The following is a 21,450-nucleotide window of genomic DNA, read 5'->3' as shown; positions in this document are numbered from 1 at the left end:
AGCTGAACAGAGGAGCCTCAGCAACACAGAGCAGGGTCTTGGCCAAGTTCATATCAATTACAGAAGTCTCCGTGGGCTATTACGGCTCTCAACTTGTATTTTTCTCAGGCGACCGGATCTGGCCCTGCCCAAGAGGAGTGAGTCTCTGGTGTTTAGGGGAGGGGGCAGTCAGTTCTGTGCCCGTTAAAGAGAAAGAATGGGGTCAGCGATGTGAGGGGAGGAGGGAGGAGGAGCGGGTGAGGCTGCTCCAGCTGTTGTGCTTCATCTGGGCAATTAGCTGTAATCAGCTCTCTGGGTGTTCTGAGATGCCACTTTCGCACCCTGGCGTTTTTACCGGATATCCCTCATCCCCACATCACACACATCCACAAGGAGACACAGAAACATTCAGACAGAGAGATAAACATTTAGAGCAGAGACACACTCATAAAGCGCAGGCATACTTTTACAATTCTAAAGGAACCTCCAGTAAAAAATATGAATTTAGATGGGAGATACCAGGAGATACCAGGAGAGCTAAAAGATACAGTCATGTGCTTTTAGTTTTAGATATTAAATTATATGTTTTGTCTGTACTGTAATCTACACAAGATGGATGAAGATATTCCAGTCTTGAGCTCTAACAGTAAGAGCGCGTCTGGTATCTGGGGGTTAACTATAGAGCGTGGTTTCTATGGGCCTCTCACTCTCTAGGTTGTAGCTTGGATTCTCTTCCAGAGGGTTGCCAGATGTTGAACACATGTCCCTCTAGCCTTGTGAATCGTCCTTTGTAAGGAGCGCCATCCTTCACGGCAGTTACTGTATTTCCCCTTGTTACAAATGCTCACTTCGTCCCCTTCGTCCCCTGATTGAAACATCACATCCCCTTCCAGTAGATAAGGGACAACATGGGTGCATGTTGCTGTTAGTCTCCATGAACATGAAATGCATGTTTATTTTCAAGTGGTGCTTTGTTTTAGATAGAGTCCTTCTAGCCTGAAGTTCAGAGCAGAGCACAGAGCACTGCCAAGTCTCAAGTGCACTCACAGAGTGGACAGGAGGAGAAGATGTCAACAGAAGAGGACAGGGGAGACCCCTCACCTCCCCTGCAGAGACTGATCCTCTGGACCCAGAGAGATTACCACGGCACTGTGCTGACCTGGCCTGCATCTGCTCCACAGTGTGAGGGTTAGCTAGGCTACAGTCACATCATAGGCAGTCAGGGAGGGAACACTGCTCTGCAGACAGCTGCAGCCATAGTAAGTTGCCCCTGTGGGCACAATACCCCTCTTTCCAGGCCAGGACTTACCACCAGCTCACATGGCCGCTACAGAACCCAACTGCTCACTTATGGTGTGCGGTTCGGCATTTAATTGAGTTTTGGGTGTCCCAGCCCGTACCCCTGGTCTAGCCTGCCCAACACTCCTTTCCTCTTCGGTAAATATGGCTTAGTTTCCCCACCCTGAATAAGACTGTACCCCCTTCCCTGGCCTCAGCACTTGTCTTCAGCTCCTCCTTCTGTGTACACATACGCACACATGCATGCACACACACACGCACACGCACACACACACACCCTCCCTCACTAAGGGCTGGAGTGGAGCTCTGCACATTCTCCCGGGCAGAGACACCCTGGCAGGATATACATGCAGGTTCTGGCATCAGGAGCATTCTGTTTTCAATGGTCTGCTCTCGTTAAAAAATAACTCCTTCCACCTTATTCCCAGTGATCAAACACAAATCTAAGTTGATTCAAAAGCAGAAATCATGGTCTGGAAAGAATCCTTCTCACTTTAGAGTGAGACAGGGATCCAACTTACTGTAAAAAAATCCTGTAGTAACAAAAAGTGTTAGCCGTCTGCCTCAAAGTAGTCACCGTCTGCCTTGATGACAGCTTTGCACACTCTTGGCATTCTCTCAACCCGCGTTCACCTGGAATGCTTTTCTAACCGTCTTGAAGGAGTTCCCAAATATACCGAGGACTTGTTGGCTGCTTTTCCTTCACTCTGCGGTCCATCTCATCCCAAACCATCTCAATTGGGTTGAGGTTGGGTGATTGTGGAGGCCAGCTCATCTGATGCAGCACTCCATCACTCTCCTTATTGGTCAAATAGCCTTTACACAGCTTGGAGGTGTGTTGGGTCATGTCCTGTTGAAAAATAAATGATAGTCCCACTAATCAAATCAAATCAAATCAAATTGTATTTGTCACATACACATGGTTAGCAGATGTTAATGCGAGTGTAGCGAAATGCTTGTGCTTCTAGTTCGACAATGCAGTGATAACCAACAAGTAATCTAACTAACAATTCCAAAACTACTGTCTTATACACAGTGTAAGGGGATAAAGAATATGTACATAAGGATATATGAATGAGTGATGGTACAGAGCAGCATACAGTAGATGGTATCGAGTACAGTATATACATATGAGATGAGTATGTAGACAAAGTAAACAAAGTGGCATAGTTAAAGTGGCTAGTGATACATGTATTACATAAGGATGCAGTCGATGATGTAGAGTACAGTATATACGTATGCATATGAGATGAATAATGTAGGGTAAGTAACATTATATAAGGTAGCGTTGTTTAAAGTGGCTAGTGATATATTTACATCATTTCCCATCAATTCCCATTATTAAAGTGGCTGGAGTTGGGTCAGTGTCAATGACAGTGTGTTGGCAGCAGCCACTCAATGTTAGTGGTGGCTGTTTAACAGTCTGATGGCCTTGAGATAGAAGCTGTTTTTCAGTCTCTCGGTCCCAGCTTTGATGCACCTGTACTGACCTCGCCTTCTGGATGATAGCGGGGTGAACAGGCAGTGGTTCGGGTGGTTGATGTCCTTGATGATCTTTATGGCCTTCCTGTAACATTGGGTGGTGTAGGTGTCCTGGAGGGCAGGTAGTTTGCCCCGGTGATGCGTTGTGCAGACCTCACTACCCTCTGGAGAGCCTTACGGTTGAGGCGGAGCAGTTGCCGTACCAGGCGGTGATACAGCCCGCCAGGATGCTCTCGATTGTGCATCTGTAGAGTTTGTGAGTGCTTTTGGTGACAAGCCAAATTTCTTCAGCCTCCTGAGGTTGAAGAGGCGCTGCTGCGCCTTCTTCACGCTGTCAGTGTGAGTGGACCAATTCAGTTTGTCTGTGATGTGTATGCCGAGGAACTTGCCGAGGAATCCCAAACCAGATGGGATGTCGTATCGCTGCAGAATGATGTTGTAGCCATGCTGGGTAAGTGTGCCTTGAATTCTAAATATATCACACAGTGTCACCAGTAAAGCACCCCCACACCATCACACCTCCTCCTCCATGCTTCACCGTGGGATCCACACATAAGGATCCACACATAATCTGTTCACCTACTCTGCGTCTCACAAAAACACTGCGGTTGGAACCAAAAATCTAAATTATGGACAGATATCCACTGGTCTAATGTCCATTGCTCATGTTTCTTGGCCCAAGCAAGTATGTTATTTTATTGGTGTCCTTTAGTAGTGGTTTCTTTGCAGCAATTCAACCATGAATACCTGATTCACGCAGTCTCCTCTGAACAGTTCATGTTGAGATGTGCCTGTTACTTGAACTCTGTTAAGCATTTTTTTGGGCTGCAATTTCTTAGGCTGGTAACTCTAATGATCTTATCCTCTGCAGCAGAGGTAACTCTGGGTATTCCTTTCCTGTGGCGGCCCTCATAGTGCCAGTTTCATCATAACACTTGATGGTTTTTTTGCGACTGCACTTGAAGAAACTTTCAAAGTTCTAGACATTTTCCGTATTGTCTGACCTTCATATCTTAAAGTAAGGAAGTAATTTCGTATCTCTTTGCTTATTTGAGCTGTTCTTGCCATAATATGGAGTTGGGTCTTTTACCAAATAGGGCCGTCTTCTGTATACCAGCCCTACCTTGTCACAACACAACTGATTGGCTCAAACGCATTAAGAATAAGTAAATTCCACAAATTAACTTTTAACAAGGCACACCTGTTAATTTAAATCCATTCCAGGTGACTACCTCATGAAGCTGGTTGACAAAATGCCAAGAGTGTCCGAAGCTGTCATCAAGGCAGAAGGTGGCTACTTTGAAGAATCTCAAACACAAAATATATTTTGATTTGTTTAACAGTTTTTTTTGTTACTACATGATTCCATATGTGTTATTTCATAGTTTTGATGTCTTCACTATTATTCTACAATGTAGAAAATAGTAAAAAAAATAAAGAAAAACCCTTGAATGAGTCGGTGTATCCAAACTTTTGACTGGTACTCTAGTCATTTTGTTTAGCCTGTCACACTCTTTTTGTATTCTTTAACTTGTCACTAACTTCCTTAACTTCCTTGGGTTCTTTGTTCACAGTGCACTGATGCAGGGCCATGAAACCAGTTGCAGTGGTCCTACCACAGGCCACGCTCAGTTAAAGAGAATCTTTGTCTGACAGCTGAGGTGTGTGTGTGATTAACTGGACCTCCTGTGTCTGGGTAGAGACAGAGCAACAGACAGGCCTCGTAACTCAGGTGTTCCCATTCCCCACCCTGTCACTGGCTGCAAATGCCAAGACCTGTAAATCCAATGGAGATTTAAAGGCAGCGAACCGGGAGAGCAGATGGTGAGACATACTTTATGAATATCCTGAATTACACAAGATTCAAGGATCCGTGACTGCTTTTATTGCAAAACACGACTGGTACGGAGGTGACAATCGGTGAAAGGTGAGGAATATGATCTTATCAATCAAGCTCATAATTGCGTTTGTAGCTGATTATGAATAAATAAATACAGGGGTAAACAGATGAACCAGTATTTCATTCCCATTGCAGAACTGTCTCTCAGAGTGGTCCAGTCTAATGTGTTTCTTCTCTCCTGTGTTCCACTTCAGCGGCCTCTACATGAGGAACATGTCTAATAAGTAGCAGACCGTGTTGTTGTGACCTGGGTCTATATATAGAGGTTCCTGTATCTGCCCAGGGCCTGGGGCTCATCTAGTCAGCCTGGCCCACAGAGATCTAACCCTGGGTTTACCATGCAAGGCAGCCCAGTGTGCGGCATGCAGGGAAAGATAATGTCAAACACATGTAGAGGGAAAATGCTTTACACTGAAGGAGAACCAAAATGTTTCATCTTTTAAGTGATAATTATTCTACCCTAACTCTGCCCTTCTCTATGTGGGTCTTTGTTGTAATATAGTATATGTCAGTTCACAAGACAGTCATGAAATTAAAGGACAGTGTAATCAATTTGATTTCCCCATGTTAAGGATAAATGACTAATTAGTGATTTTTTGTGTGTATGTGTGCGTAGGTGCAATTCTATTGTGGGTACCAAGAAGCCCTCACAAGGATAGTAAAACAAGGACAATTTGGATAGGTGGGGACATTTCACTGGTCCCCACAAGGAAAAATGCTATTTTAGGCTCAGAGATTAAGTTTAGGGTTAGGTTTAGGGTTTGGGTTAGAAATTAGGATTAGGGTTAGGGTTAGAGGTTTGGGGTCAAGGTTAGGGAAAATGGGATTTTGAAAGGAAATCAATTGTTTGGTCCACACAAGGATAGTAAAACAAATGTGTGTGTGTGTGCGTGTACTCACATGCTTGTGTGTGTGTGTGTGTGTGTGTGTGTGTGTGTGTGTGTGTGTGTGTGTGTGTGTGGAGTCCATGGTACGACGTCGATGCCAGTGGCATAGGATGCGTCTCATCGTGCCAACTGCTCATATTTTCTTTGTAAACATTTGCAGCCAACCCCTCACCAACATGGAGTAAATAGAACCAGGAGTCTGGGGAAAGAGAGGTACTCTACGGGAAGCACAGAGGCCTGCCAATGGGGAAAGGTCTTAGTACTTAGTCAGTATTGTACTGCATGTTAGTCAGTTTCATCTTGAACTACAGTAATCCAGGAATAGGAGTTTGCAGTGGGGATCACCTGAATCAAGCACACCTCTGTCCACTTCAAATGAACTGGAACACCCCAGTCTAAAAATAGTACTTACTTACCTGAAATTATAAAGTGAGCACTGTGCTATTATTGAGTTCATACTGTAATGTCAAGCTAAAATATTGGACTGAGAAATCCATTCACTTCTGTAGTGTGCAGAGTCCGTCTTCCCCCTGTGTCTGCCCCTGCCTATTGCACCTCATGCCCTCACCACTTCCTCCCTGCTTTGAAGCCGGGTGCCCCTCTCTCCCGCAGCGACAGGACACCCCACATCCTGTGAGAGGCAGGAAGGAGCCCCACTCTCAGCCCCAGATGAAAATGCGTGCTCCAGGCTGCAGCCCTCCAGCCTTCCACCACTCACGCTCATCTAACGCTGATAACACAAGCACCATACTACCACGCTAATCATTCTCTAAGCTCAGAAGGAATTATCGCCTATTCTGTACACTGTGCAAAACTGCAGCTCTTTAAGACACTCAGAGAGCTCCAGCTCTCCAGGCTTTTTGAGGTGTACCTCCAGTGTATGGAGATCTCAACAGCTGACATCAATTTGAGTGAGCTGAGGTCCTCTTGGAATCTGTCTGCTCTGCCAGGCTTCAGTGAACGCTGTCCAGACCTCCATCAGCTGCACAGAACCAGTTGTACTTCTGCTCGCTGCACTGATAACCACATACAGATCAGGAATTTTGTTTCCAGTCTTTACAGTTTTCTCGCTCTAAATGCACAGCCAAAGAGGTCTGTTTGAGGTCAGCTCAGGGTTGGAATCTAGAGTTTGGGGGGCAGTCTGACATCTGGTATTGATGGTTGCTGAAGCTTTCAGAGTGATTCACCTCCAGTAGACTACAGGTGTTGTGAGAAATAGAGCATTTCATAGAGAAACATTTCAAAATGTGTGTCTACTACAACATTGACAGATAAGAAAGGGCTGGGTTGTCTCAAGTTCAAATTTAGTTGTTTTCATCATCAAATCTTTGCAAATTAACTTTATATTCACCAAAACCTCACTCTTCACCACTTCACCAATTAGATAAGTTGTCAATTTATTATCTGGTGTAGTCATCTGTCTCACTGTGCTCCCATCATGCTCTAGTTTGAGGTCAAAGGGAGGCGTCCTCTAAACTCAGCCCCACCAAACCTACCTGGCTCTAACAAGTCACTTGTTTTGGACAGGGCTGTCAGAATGTCAGTACCCTGTTTTTCAATACCATGAAAACAGGCCAGGTCAACCATCCAACCCAGACAGCATTGGATGCAGTGCAGAAGTCTGGGAGCGCTGGCAAGGGGGACAGGTACACACCACTCCCAGGCCAGCAGTTACAGTACAGCAGCTACAGTGCAGCAGTTACAGTACAGCAGCTACAGTACAGCAGTTACAGTACAGCAGCTACAGTACAGCAGTTACAGTACAGCAATTACAGTACAGCAGTTACAGTACAGTAGTTACAGTACAGCAGCTGCAGTACAGCAGCTACAGTACAGCAGTTACAGTACAGCAGCTACAGTACAGCAGCTACAGTACAGCAGTTACAGTACAGCAGCTACAGTACAGCAGCTACAGTACAGCAGTTACAGTACAGCAGTTACAGTACAGCAGCTACAGTACAGCAGTTACAGTACAGCAGTTATAGTTCAGCAGTTACAGTACAGCAGTTACAGTACAACAGTTACAGTACAGCAGCTACAGTATAGCAGCTACAGTACAGCAGTTATAGTACAGCAGTTACAGTACAGCAGCAAACAGTACAGCAGTTACAGTACACCAGTTACAGTACAGCAGCTACAGTACAGCAGTTGTAGTACAGCGGCTACAGTACAGCAGCTACAGTACAGCAGTTATAGTACAGCAGTTACAGTACAGCAGCAACAGTACAGCAGTTACAGTACAGCAGTTACAGTACAGCAGCTACAGTACAACAGTTACAGTACAGCAGCTACAGTACATCAGCTACAGTACAGCAGTTATAGTACAGCAGTTACAGTACAGCAGCTACAGTACAGCAGTTACAGTACAGCAGAAACAATACAGCAGTTACAGTACAGCAGCTACAGTACAGCAGTTACAGTACAGCAGTTATAGTTCAGCAGTTACAGTACAGCAGTTACAGTACAGCAGCTACAGTACAACAGTTACAGTACAGCAGCTACAGTACAGCAGTTATAGTACAGCAGTTACAGTACAGCAGCAAACAGTACAGCAGTTACAGTACACCAGTTACAGTACAGCAGCTACAGTACAGCAGTTGTAGTACAGCGGCTACAGTACAGCAGCTACAGTACAGCAGTTATAGTACAGCAGTTACAGTACAGCAGCGACAGTACAGCAGTTACAGTACAGCAGTTACAGTACAGCAGTTACAGTACAGCAGCTACAGTACAACAGTTACAGTACAGCAGCTACAGTACATCAGCTACAGTACAGCAGTTATAGTACAGCAGTTACAGTACAGCAGCTACAGTACAGCAGTTAAAGTACAGCAGAAACAATACAGCAGTTACAGTACAGCAGCTACAGTACAGCAGTTACAGTACAGCAGCTACAGTACACAAGTTACAGTACAGCAGCTACAGTACAGCAGTTGTAGTACAGCACTTACAGTACACCAGCTACAGTACAGCAGCTACAGTACAGCAGTTACAGTACAGCAGCTACAGTACAGCAGTTACAGTACACAAGTTACAGTACAGCAGCTACAGTACAGCAGTTGTAGTACAGCACTTACAGTACACCGGCTACAGTACAGCAGCTACAGTACAGCAGCTACAGTACAGCAGTTATAGTTCAGCAGTTACAGTACACTAGTTACAGTACAGCAGTTACAGTACAGCAGCTACAGTACAACAGTTACAGTACAGAAGCTACAGTACAGCAGCTACAGTACAGCAGTTATAGTACAGCAGCTACAGTACAGCAGTTACAGTACACAAGTTACAGTACAGCAGCTACAGTACAGCAGTTGTATTACAGCACTTACAGTACACCGGCTACAGTACAGCAGCTACAGTACAGCAGCTACAGTACAGCAGTTATAGTTCAGCAGTTACAGTACACTAGTTACAGTACAGCAGTTACAGTACAGCAGCTACAGTACAACAGTTACAGTACAGAAGCTACAGTACAGCAGCTACAGTACAGCAGTTATAGTACAGCAGTTACAGTACAGCAGCTACAGTACAGCAGTTACAGTACAGCAGCTACAGTACAGCAGCTACAGTACAGCAGTTACAGTACAGCAGCTACAGTACAGCAGCTACAGTACAGCAGTTACAGTACAGCAGTTACAGTACAGCAGCTACAGTACAGCAGTTACAGTACAGCAGTTATAGTTCAGCAGTTACAGTACAGCAGTTACAGTACAACAGTTACAGTACAGCAGCTACAGTATAGCAGCTACAGTACAGCAGTTATAGTACAGCAGTTACAGTACAGCAGCAAACAGTACAGCAGTTACAGTACACCAGTTACAGTACAGCAGCTACAGTACAGCAGTTGTAGTACAGCGGCTACAGTACAGCAGCTACAGTACAGCAGTTATAGTACAGCAGTTACAGTACAGCAGCAACAGTACAGCAGTTACAGTACAGCAGTTACAGTACAGCAGCTACAGTACAGCAGTTACAGTACAGCAGAAACAATACAGCAGTTACAGTACAGCAGCTACAGTACAGCAGTTACAGTACAGCAGTTATAGTTCAGCAGTTACAGTACAGCAGTTACAGTACAGCAGCTACAGTACAACAGTTACAGTACAGCAGCTACAGTACAGCAGTTATAGTACAGCAGTTACAGTACAGCAGCAAACAGTACAGCAGTTACAGTACACCAGTTACAGTACAGCAGCTACAGTACAGCAGTTGTAGTACAGCGGCTACAGTACAGCAGCTACAGTACAGCAGTTATAGTACAGCAGTTACAGTACAGCAGCGACAGTACAGCAGTTACAGTACAGCAGTTACAGTACAGCAGTTACAGTACAGCAGCTACAGTACAACAGTTACAGTACAGCAGCTACAGTACATCAGCTACAGTACAGCAGTTATAGTACAGCAGTTACAGTACAGCAGCTACAGTACAGCAGTTAAAGTACAGCAGAAACAATACAGCAGTTACAGTACAGCAGCTACAGTACAGCAGTTACAGTACAGCAGCTACAGTACACAAGTTACAGTACAGCAGCTACAGTACAGCAGTTGTAGTACAGCACTTACAGTACACCAGCTACAGTACAGCAGCTACAGTACAGCAGTTACAGTACAGCAGCTACAGTACAGCAGTTACAGTACACAAGTTACAGTACAGCAGCTACAGTACAGCAGTTGTAGTACAGCACTTACAGTACACCGGCTACAGTACAGCAGCTACAGTACAGCAGCTACAGTACAGCAGTTATAGTTCAGCAGTTACAGTACACTAGTTACAGTACAGCAGTTACAGTACAGCAGCTACAGTACAACAGTTACAGTACAGAAGCTACAGTACAGCAGCTACAGTACAGCAGTTATAGTACAGCAGTTACAGTACAGCAGCTACAGTACAGCAGTTACAGTACAGCAGCTACAGTACAGCAGTTACAGTACAGCAGCTACAGTACAGCAGTTATAGTACAGCACTTACAGTACAGCAGCTACAGCACAGCAGTTACAGTACAGCAGTTACAGTACACCAGTTACAGTACAGCAGCTACAGTACAGCAGTTATAGTACAACAGCTACAGTACATCAGTTACAGTACAGCAGTTACAGTACACCAGTTACAGTACAGCAGCTACAGTACAGCAGTTGTAGTACAGCACTTACAGTAAACCAGCTACAGTACAGCAGCTACAGTACAGCAGTTACAGTACAGCAGTTATAGTTCAGCAGTTACAGTACAGAAGTTACAGTACAGTAGTTACAGTACAGCAGCTACAGTACAACAGTTACAGTACAGCAGCTACAGTACAGCAGCTACAGTACAGCAGTTATAGTACAGCAGTTACAGTACAGCAGCTACAGTACAGCAGTTACAGTACAGCAGTTACAGTACAGCAGCTACAGTGAAGCAGTTACAGTACAGCAGTTACAGTACAGCAGCTACAGTACAGCAGTTACAGTACAGCAGTTACAGTACAGCAGCTACAGTACAGCAGTTACAGTACACAAGTTACAGTACAGCAGCTACAGTACAGCAGTTGTAGTACAGCACTTACAGTACAGCAGTTACAGTACAGCAGTTACAGTACAGCAGATACAATACAGCAGTTACAGTACCGCAGCTACAGTACAGCAGCTACAGTACAGCAGTTACAATACATCAGTTACAGTACAGCAGCTACAGTACAGCAGTTACAGTACACCAGTTACAATACAGCAGCTACAGTACAGCAGTTATAGTACAACAGCTACAGTACAGCAGTTACAGTACAGCAGTTACAGTACAGCAGTTACAGTACAGCAGATACAATACAGCAGTTACAGTACCGCAGCTACAGTACAGCAGCTACAGTACAGCAGATATAGTACAGCAGCTACAGTACAACAGTTACAGTACAGCAGCTACAGTACAGCAGCTACAGTACAGCAGTTATAGTACAGCAGTTACAGTACAGCAGCTACAGTACAGCAGTTACAATACAGCAGTTACAGTACAGCAGCTACAATACACCAGTTACAGTACAGCAGCTACAGTACAGCACCTACCGTACAGCAGCTACAGTACAGCAGTTACAGTACAGCAGTTATAGTTCAGCAGTTACAGTCCAGCAGCTACAGTACAACAGTTACAGTACAGCAGCTACAGTACAGCAGTTACAGTACAGCAGTTACAGTACAGCAGCTACAGTACAACAGTTACAGTACAGCAGCTACAGTACAGCAGTTATAGTACAGCAGTTACAGTACAGCAGATACAATACAGCAGTTACAGTACAGCAGCTACAGTACAGCAGCTACAATACAGCAGATATAGTACAGCAGCTACAGTACAACAGTTACAGTACAGCAGCTACAGTACAGCAGCTACAGTACAGCAGTTATAGTACATCAGTTACAGTACAGCAGCTACAGTACAGTAGTTACAGTACAGCAGTTACAGTACAGCAGTTACAGTACACCAGTTACAGTACAGCAGCTACAGTACACCAGTTATAGTACAGCACTTACAGTACAGCAGCTAAAGTACAGCAGTTACAGTAAAGCAGTTACAGTACAGCAGCGACAGTACAGCAGTTATAGTACAGCACTTAAAGTACAGCAGCTACAGTACAGCAGTTACAGTACAGCAGTTACAGTACAGCAGCTATAGTACAACAGCTACAGTACAGCAGTTACAGTACAGCAGTTACAGTACAGCAGCTATAGTACAGCAGTTACTGTCCAGCAGCTACAGTACAGCAGTTGTAGTACAGCGGCTACAGTACAGCAGCTACAGTACAGCAGTTATAGTACAGCAGTTACAGTACAGCAGCAACAGTACAGCAGTTACAGTACAGCAGTTACAGTACAGCAGCTACAGTACAACAGTTACAGTACAGCAGCTACAGTAGATCAGCTACAGTACAGCAGTTATAGTACAGCAGTTACAGTACAGCAGCTACAGTACAGCAGTTACAGTACAGCAGAAACAATACAGCAGTTACAGTACAGCAGCTACAGTACAGCAGTTACAGTACAGCAGTTATAGTTCAGCAGTTACAGTACAGCAGTTACAGTACAGCAGCTACAGTACAACAGTTACAGTACAGCAGCTACAGTACAGCAGTTATAGTACAGCAGTTACAGTACAGCAGCAAACAGTACAGCAGTTACAGTACACCAGTTACAGTACAGCAGCTACAGTACAGCAGTTGTAGTACAGCGGCTACAGTACAGCAGCTACAGTACAGCAGTTATAGTACAGCAGTTACAGTACAGCAGCGACAGTACAGCAGTTACAGTACAGCAGTTACAGTACAGCAGCTACAGTACAACAGTTACAGTACAGCAGCTACAGTACATCAGCTACAGTACAGCAGTTATAGTACAGCAGTTACAGTACAGCAGCTACAGTACAGCAGTTAAAGTACAGCAGAAACAATACAGCAGTTACAGTACAGCAGCTACAGTACAGCAGTTACAGTACAGCAGCTACAGTACACAAGTTACAGTACAGCAGCTACAGTACAGCAGTTGTAGTACAGCACTTACAGTACACCAGCTACAGTACAGCAGCTACAGTACAGCAGTTACAGTACAGCAGCTACAGTACAGCAGTTACAGTACACAAGTTACAGTACAGCAGCTACAGTACAGCAGTTGTAGTACAGCACTTACAGTACACCAGCTACAGTACAGCAGCTACAGTACAGCAGCTACAGTACAGCAGTTATAGTTCAGCAGTTACAGTACACTAGTTACAGTACAGCAGTTACAGTACAGCAGCTACAGTACAACAGTTACAGTACAGAAGCTACAGTACAGCAGCTACAGTACAGCAGTTATAGTACAGCAGTTACAGTACAGCAGCTACAGTACAGCAGTTACAGTACAGCAGCTACAGTACAGCAGTTACAGTACAGCAGCTACAGTACAGCAGTTATAGTACAGCACTTACAGTACAGCAGCTACAGCACAGCAGTTACAGTACAGCAGTTACAGTACACCAGTTACAGTACAGCAGCTACAGTACAGAAGTTATAGTACAACAGCTACAGTACATCAGTTACAGTACAGCAGTTACAGTAAACCAGCTACAGTACAGCAGCTACAGTACAGCAGTTACAGTACAGCAGTTATAGTTCAGCAGTTACAGTACAGAAGTTACAGTACAGTAGTTACAGTACAGCAGCTACAGTACAACAGTTACAGTACAGCAGCTACAGTACAGCAGCTACAGTACAGCAGTTATAGTACAGCAGTTACAGTACAGCAGCTACAGTACAGCAGTTACAGTACAGCAGTTACAGTACAGCAGCTACAGTGAAGCAGTTACAGTACAGCAGTTACAGTACAGCAGCTACAGTACAGCAGTTATAGTACAGCAGTTACAATACATCAGTTACAGTACAGCAGCTACAGTACAGCAGTTACAGTACACCAGTTACAATACAGCAGCTACAGTACAGCAGTTATAGTACAACAGCTACAGTACAGCAGTTACAGTACAGCAGTTACAGTACAGCAGATACAATACAGCAGTTACAGTACCGCAGCTACAGTACAGCAGCTACAGTACAGCAGATATAGTACAGCAGCTACAGTACAACAGTTACAGTACAGCAGCTACAGTACAGCAGCTACAGTACAGCAGTTATAGTACAGCAGTTACAGTACAGAAGCTACAGTACAGCAGTTACAATACAGCAGTTACAGTACAGCAGCTACAATACACCAGTTACAGTACAGCAGCTACAGTACAGCACCTACCGTACAGCAGCTACAGTACAGCAGTTACAGTACAGCAGTTATAGTTCAGCAGTTACAGTCCAGCAGCTACAGTACAACAGTTACAGTACAGCAGCTACAGTACAGCAGTTACAGTACAGCAGTTACAGTACAGCAGCTACAGTACAACAGTTACAGTACAGCAGTACAGCAGCTACAGTACAGCAGCTACAGTACAGCAGTTATAGTACAGCAGTTACAGTACAGCAGATACAATACAGCAGTTACAGTACAGCAGCTACAGTACAGCAGCTACAATACAGCAAATATAGTACAGCAGCTACAGTACAACAGTTACAGTACAGCAGCTACAGTACAGCAGCTACAGTACAGCAGTTATAGTACATCAGTTACAGTACAGCAGCTACAGTACAGTAGTTACAGTACAGCAGTTACAGTACAGCAGTTACAGTACACCAGTTACAGTACAGCAGCTACAGTACACCAGTTATAGTACAGCACTTACAGTACAGCAGCTACAGTACAGCAGTTACAGTAAAGCAGTTACAGTACAGCAGCGACAGTACAGCAGTTACAGTACAGCACTTAAAGTACAGCAGCTACAGTACAGCAGTTGCAGTACAGCAGTTACAGTACAGCAGCTATAGTACAACAGCTACAGTACAGCAGTTACAGTACAGCAGTTACAGTACAGCAGCTATAGTACAGCAGTTACTGTCCAACAGCTACAGTACAGCAGTTACAGTACAGCAGTTACAGTACATCAGTTATAGTACAACATCTACAGTATAGCAGTTACAGTACAGCAGTTACAGTACAGCAGTTACAGTACACCAGTTACAGTACAGCAGCTACAGTACACCAGTTAAAGTACAGCAGCTACAGTACAGCAGCTACAGTACAGCAGTTATAGTACAGCAGCTACAGTACAGCAGTTACAGTACAGCAGCTACAGTACAGCAGTTACATACAGTACAGCAGCTATAGTACAACAGCTACAGTACAGCAGTTACAGTACAGCAGTTACAGTACAGCAGTTATAGTACAGCAGCTACAGTACAGCAGTTACAGTACAGCAGCTACAGTACAGCAGTTACATACAGTACAGCAGCTACAGTACAGCAGTTACAGTACAGCAGTTACAGTACAGCAGCTACAGTACAGCAGTTATAGTACAGCAGCTACAGTACAGCAGCTACAGTACAGCAGTTATAGCACAGCAGTTACAGTACAGCAGATACAGTACAGCAGCTACAGTACAGCAGCTACAGTACAGCAGTTACAGTACAGCAGCTACAGTACAGCAGCTACAGTACAGCAGTTATAGTACAACAGCTACAGTACAGCAGTTATAGTACAGCAGCTACAGTACAGAAGCTACAGTACAGCAGTTACAGTACAGCAGCTACAGTACAGCAGCTACAGTACAGCAGCTACAGTACAGCAGTTATAGTACAGCAGCTACAGTACAGCAGCTACAGTACAGCAGTTACAGTACAGCAGTTATAGTACAGCAGCTACAGTACAGCAGTTATAGTACAGCAGCTACAGTACAGCAGTTATAGTACAACAGCTACAGTACAGCAGTTATAGTACAGCAGCTACAGTACAGCAGCTACAGTACAGCAGTTATAGTACAGCAGCTACAGTACAGCAGTTATAGCACAGCAGTTACAGTACAGCAGATACAGTACAGCAGTTACAGTACAGCAGTTACAGTACAGCAGCTACAGTACAGCAGTTACAGTACAGCAGCTACAGTACAGCAGCTACAGTACAGCAGCTACAGTACAGCAGTTATAGCACAGCAGTTACAGTACAGCAGATACAGTACAGCAGTTACAGTACAGCAGTTATAGTACAGCAGCTACAGTACAGCAGTTACAGTACAGCAGCTACAGTACAGCAGCTACAGTACAGCAGTTACAGTACAGCAGCTACAGTACAGCAGTTATAGTACAGCAGCTACAGTACAGCAGCTACAGTACAGCAGTTATAGTACAGCAGCTACAGTACAGCAGTTATAGTACAGCAGCTACAGTACAGCAGTTACAGTACAGCAGCTACAGTACAGCAGCTACAGTACAGCAGCTACAGTACAGCAGTTACAGTACAGCAGCTACAGTACAGCAGCTACAGTACAGCAGCTACAGTACAGTAGTTATAGTACAGCAGCTACAGTACAGCAGTTATAGTACAGCAGCTACAGTACAGCAGTTATAGTACAACAGCTACAGTACAGCAGTTATAGTACAGCAGTTACAGTACAGCAGTTACAGTACAGCAGCTACAGTACAGCAGTTACAGTACAGCAGCTACAGTACAGAAGCTACAGTACAGCAGTTACAGTACAGCAGCTACAGTACAGCAGCTACAGTACAGCAGTTATAGTACAGCAGCTACAGTACAGCAGCTACAGTACAGCAGTTACAGTACAGCAGTTATAGTACAGCAGCTACAGTACAGCAGTTATAGTACAGCAGCTACAGTACAGCAGTTATAGTACAACAGCTACAGTGCAGCAGTTATAGTACAGCAGCTACAGTACAGCAGTTATAGTACATCAGCTACAGTACAGCAGCTACAGTACAGCAGCTACAGTACAGCAGTTATAGTACAGCAGCTACAGTACAGCAGCTACAGTACAGCAGTTACAGTACAGCAGCTACAGTACAGCAGCTACAGTACAGCAGTTATAGTACAGCAGCTACAGTACAGCAGTTATAGTACAGCAGCTACAGTACAGCAGTTATAGTACAGCAGCTACAGTACAGCAGCTACAGTACAGCAGTTATAGCACAGTAGTTATAGTACAGCAGCTACAGTACAGCAGCTACAGTACAGCAGTTATAGCACAGTAGTTACAGTACATTAGCTACAGTACAGCAGTTACATACAGTACAGCAGCTACAGTACAGCAGCTAGAGTACAGCAGCAGCACTGACAACCCCAGTCACCACCAGGTTGGACAGAGCAAGTCTTGTTTATTTAACATGTTCATCTTCATATTTCTAAAGGCATAATATTAAAATTGATGAAAAACGGCATTTTGCAGAGTGCCCACTTGAAACGGTGTGTTTTGCCTCCTAGTAATTAGCAGCCTCACACCCTCTGTCTCTGGGGACATTTCTCCAGAGATGCACTGTTTATTTACAAAAGACGAGCCGCTTTAAGATTTTTCGAAGATTATTAATTCATGTGTGTGTGTGTGTGTGTATGTCACCACACCCAGAATCTGATGGGCCTCTGTCCTGCAGTAGGTGTGTGGAAGTTATGCTGCCACTGTCTAACTGGCGTTGTGGCCAAAGACTCATAAAGCCTGCTCCATGGGCCCTAAAACAGTTCCCCTACAGCACAGCTCCCGTCATGCAGCTCCAGCTCCCTCCAGCAACCACTGAGATAGTTTATTTTTGCCTGACTGTCAGGTGGAAGAGTTGAAGAGAGACTGGGGAGCGATTATTTATGCTTGATTGAATTCACATTTTTATTTTACAAACATAATAACTCATCAATCAACTACCTGGCAATGTTTGCTCTTCAAACTATACAGTATACCTTTACAGGACACACTGCGGTCACCTCACTTTCCTTCCAAGACTCACTCCTCATCCTGACTCCTTATCGTGATGACAAGCTGTTTTATAGTGAGCTGATCACATCATCTCTATCTGTCACGTTCACTTCATACAGTACACTACTCTCTCTGGCTCCCTCAGACAGTAAAAATATCAGCTGTGGGAAGGAGTAGCACCTGAGAACTGGGCCGGCCGGCCAGCATTCAATATCTGCAGCGTCGGATGGACATGGACTGTATGGTGCAGCTTGGCACATGTAGTTACTGATATAGTATAGTGGGAGGGTCGTTATGTATTTACATTGGGTTGTGGTCTGGAGCTGGATGGATGGATCGTGTTGTGACTGAAGGCTCTGTAATGCAGGACTGGGGAAGGAAGCAGAGGAGACATCTAGTGGCCTTTTGTAACCTGAACACAGACAGGGTTTTATTGGTTCTGCTGTCAGTGAATGTCAAGCTCTTTGGTGTCAACAAGTCATTGTATTTTCCAATCAGGCATACAGTAACAGCACCCACATTTTCCATTGACCTTTGTTCTCCTTTGGTTTTTTGAGACCAATATTTTAAAAGCATACATCCTGTATGCAATTTGCAACTAGGTTACAGCAGATGTATATGGCCATACACAACATATGTGACTCCTCTCTGGTACTGGTGGCCCACCTTGGCTAAGGATGTGAGGTTTATGTTTCCTCCTGTTCAGTGTGCGCCCAATGTAAGGCTCCTAGACACCTGCCTAGAGGGAAGTTACAGCCCCTCCCGGTTCCACAGCGGCCTTGATCACACCTGTCTGTGGACTTCCTTACTGATCTTCCTCCGTCACAGGGAAACACTACGATCCTGGTCGTTGTGGATCGGTTTCTAAGTCCTGCCGTCTCCTCCTTTGCCCCGGTCTCCCTACGGCCCTACAGACTGCGGAGGCCCTGTTTACTCACGTCTTCTGGCACTACGGGGTCCCTGAGGACATAGTTTCTGATCGGAGTCCCCAGTTCACTTCTCGGGTTTGGAGGGCGTTCATGGAGTGTCTGGGGTCTCGATCAGCCTGACCTCTGGTTTTCCCAGGAGAGTAATGGGCAGGTGGAGAGAGTGAATCAGGATGAATCAGGATCTGGGCAGGTTTCTGCAGTCGTACCAGGACCGGCGTGGAGAGTGGGGCGGGTTCGTCCCATGGGCCGAGATGGCCCAGAATTCACTTCGCCACTCCTCCATGGACCTGTGCCATTTCAGTGTGATGGGCTATCAGCCGGTCCTGGTCCCGTGGCATCAGAGTCAGACCCGAGGCTCCTGCGGTGGGTGCAGCGCTCAAAGGAGACCTGGAGAGCCGTCAGGAATCCCTGAAAGGGGCCGATGGGCGACAGAAGGTGGCGCAGACCGCCACCGGAGTAGGCCCCCATGTTCGCACCGTGGACAGGGTCTGGCTCTCGACCCGAAACCTGCCCTCCACCTGCCCTGCCGGAAGCTGGGCCCGCGGTTTGTGGGGCCATTTAAAGTTCTGAGGAGAATAAACGAGGTGTGTTATAGGTTACAGCTCCCCTCTTACTATTGTATTAACCCCTCGTTTCATGTGTCTCTCCTCAGGTCGGTGGTAGCTGGTCCACTGCAGGGCGTTAAGGTGCGGGAGGTCCCTCCGCTCCCCCTGGATATCCCGAGGGGGTCCGGCGTAAACTGTACGTTCCATCCTGGACTCTAGTACCTCGTGGATTGGGAGGGGTACGGTCTGGAGGAGAGATGCTGGGTGCCGGTGGAGGACATCTTGGACCTCATCTCTGCTGAGTGAGTTTCACCGCCTCCATCCTGATCGCCCTGCGCCTCGCCCTCCGTGTCGTCCCCTGCTAGCTGCCACCCGATCCTTTTTCCTTTTCATTTGGTTATGTCTGTCTTGTGTTTCACCTGTGTTCTATTTGGGTAATTAGGAGGGGTATTTAAATCTCGCCATTTCCTCTGGGTTTTGTGCGGGATTGTTTCGTTTGCTGTCATTTAGTTTTGGGTTGCGTTTTTTGGGTTCTGTTGAACAGGTGGTTTTTCCCCGGACGGTGTCATGGTGGTTTGAGGCTACTGTTGTAGTCCTGTTTATCCTGTTCTTTGGACCTTGTTCATTAAACGCCCTTTTCGAAACTTGCTTTCTCCAGCGCCTGACTTCACACCCACATCTCCTTTTGGAGTTAGTTGACAATATTAATGTATCCAACAGCAACAATATAATTGGTGTACTGCTGTGAAACAAAGTACCCTTGCAAAATGCATAAAATAAGAATGCCGTTTTATAGCTTGTAAGTATGAGACGGAAAATGTCAAGTGCAGCCCTCCACAGTTAAAAGCATTCTAAATGGAATGGCTAATGTGTGCTATTATATCATACCTGACATCCAGTCAAACTAATCATCCTTCACAGTCAACCAGCAGGCTGAGTGACAAGGCATGTGCAGATAGGGGTGTTCTGACTCTCCCCTCCCCCCAGGCCTACACTCCCAGACAGGGGTGTTCTGACTCCCTCCTCCCCCAGGCCTACACTCCCAGGCAGGGATGTTCTGACTCCCCCTCCCCCAGGCCTACACTCCCAGGCAGGGGTGTTCTGACTCCCCCTCCCCCAGGTCTACACTTCCAGGCAGGGTGTTCTGACTCCCCCTCCCCCAGGCCTACCTCCCAGGCAGGGTGTTCTGACTCCCCACTCCCCCAGGTCTACACTTCCAGGCAGGGGTGTTCTGACTCCCCTCCCCCAGGCCTACACTCCCAGGCAGGGGTGTTCTGACTCCCCCTCCCCCAGGTCATACACTTCCAGGCAGGGGTGTTCTGACTCCCCCTCCCCAGGTCTACACTTCCAGGCAGGGTGTTCTGACTCCCCCTCCCCAGGCCTACACTCCCAGGCAGGGTGTTCTGACTCCCCCTCCCCCAGGCCTACACTTCCAGGCAGGGGTGTTCTGACTCCCCCTCCCCCAGGCCTACACTCCCAGGCAGGGGTGTTCTGACTCCCCCTCCTCCCAGGTCTACACTCCCAGGCAGGGGTGTTCTGACTCCCCCTCCCCCAGGCCTACACTCCCAGGCAGGGTGTTCTGACTCCCCCCCTCCCCCAGGTCTACCTTCCAGGCAGGGGTGTTCTGACTCCCCCTCCCCCCAGGCCTACACTCCCAGGCAGGGGTGTTCTGACTCCGCCCTCCCCAGGCCTACACTCCCAGACAGGGGTGTTCTGACTCCCCCTCCCCCCAGGCCTACACTCCCAGGCAGAGTGTTCTGACTCCCCCAGGCCTACACTCACAGGCAGGGTGTTCTGGCTCCCCTCCCCCAGGCCTACACTCCCAGGCAGGGGTGTTCTGACTCCCCCTCCCCCAGGCCTACACTCCCAGGCAGGGGTGTTCTGACTCCCCTCCCCCAGGCCTACACTCCCAGGCAGGGGTGTTCTGACTCCCCCTCCCCCCCCAGGCCTACACTCCCAGTCAGGGTGTTCTGACTCCCCCTCCCCCAGGCCTACACTCCCAGACAGGGGTGTTCTGACTCCCCCTCCCCCAGGCCTACACTCCCAGGCAGGGGTGTTCTGACTCCCCCTCCCCCAGGCCTACACTCCCAGGCAGGGGTGTTCTGACTCCCCCTCCCCCCAGGCCTACACTCCCAGGCAGGGG

The sequence above is a fragment of the Oncorhynchus nerka genome, linkage group LG27 (assembly GCF_034236695.1).
Source record: "Oncorhynchus nerka isolate Pitt River linkage group LG27, Oner_Uvic_2.0, whole genome shotgun sequence".
NCBI lineage: Eukaryota > Metazoa > Chordata > Actinopteri > Salmoniformes > Salmonidae > Oncorhynchus > Oncorhynchus nerka.
This window is presented reverse-complemented; position numbering follows the sequence as displayed.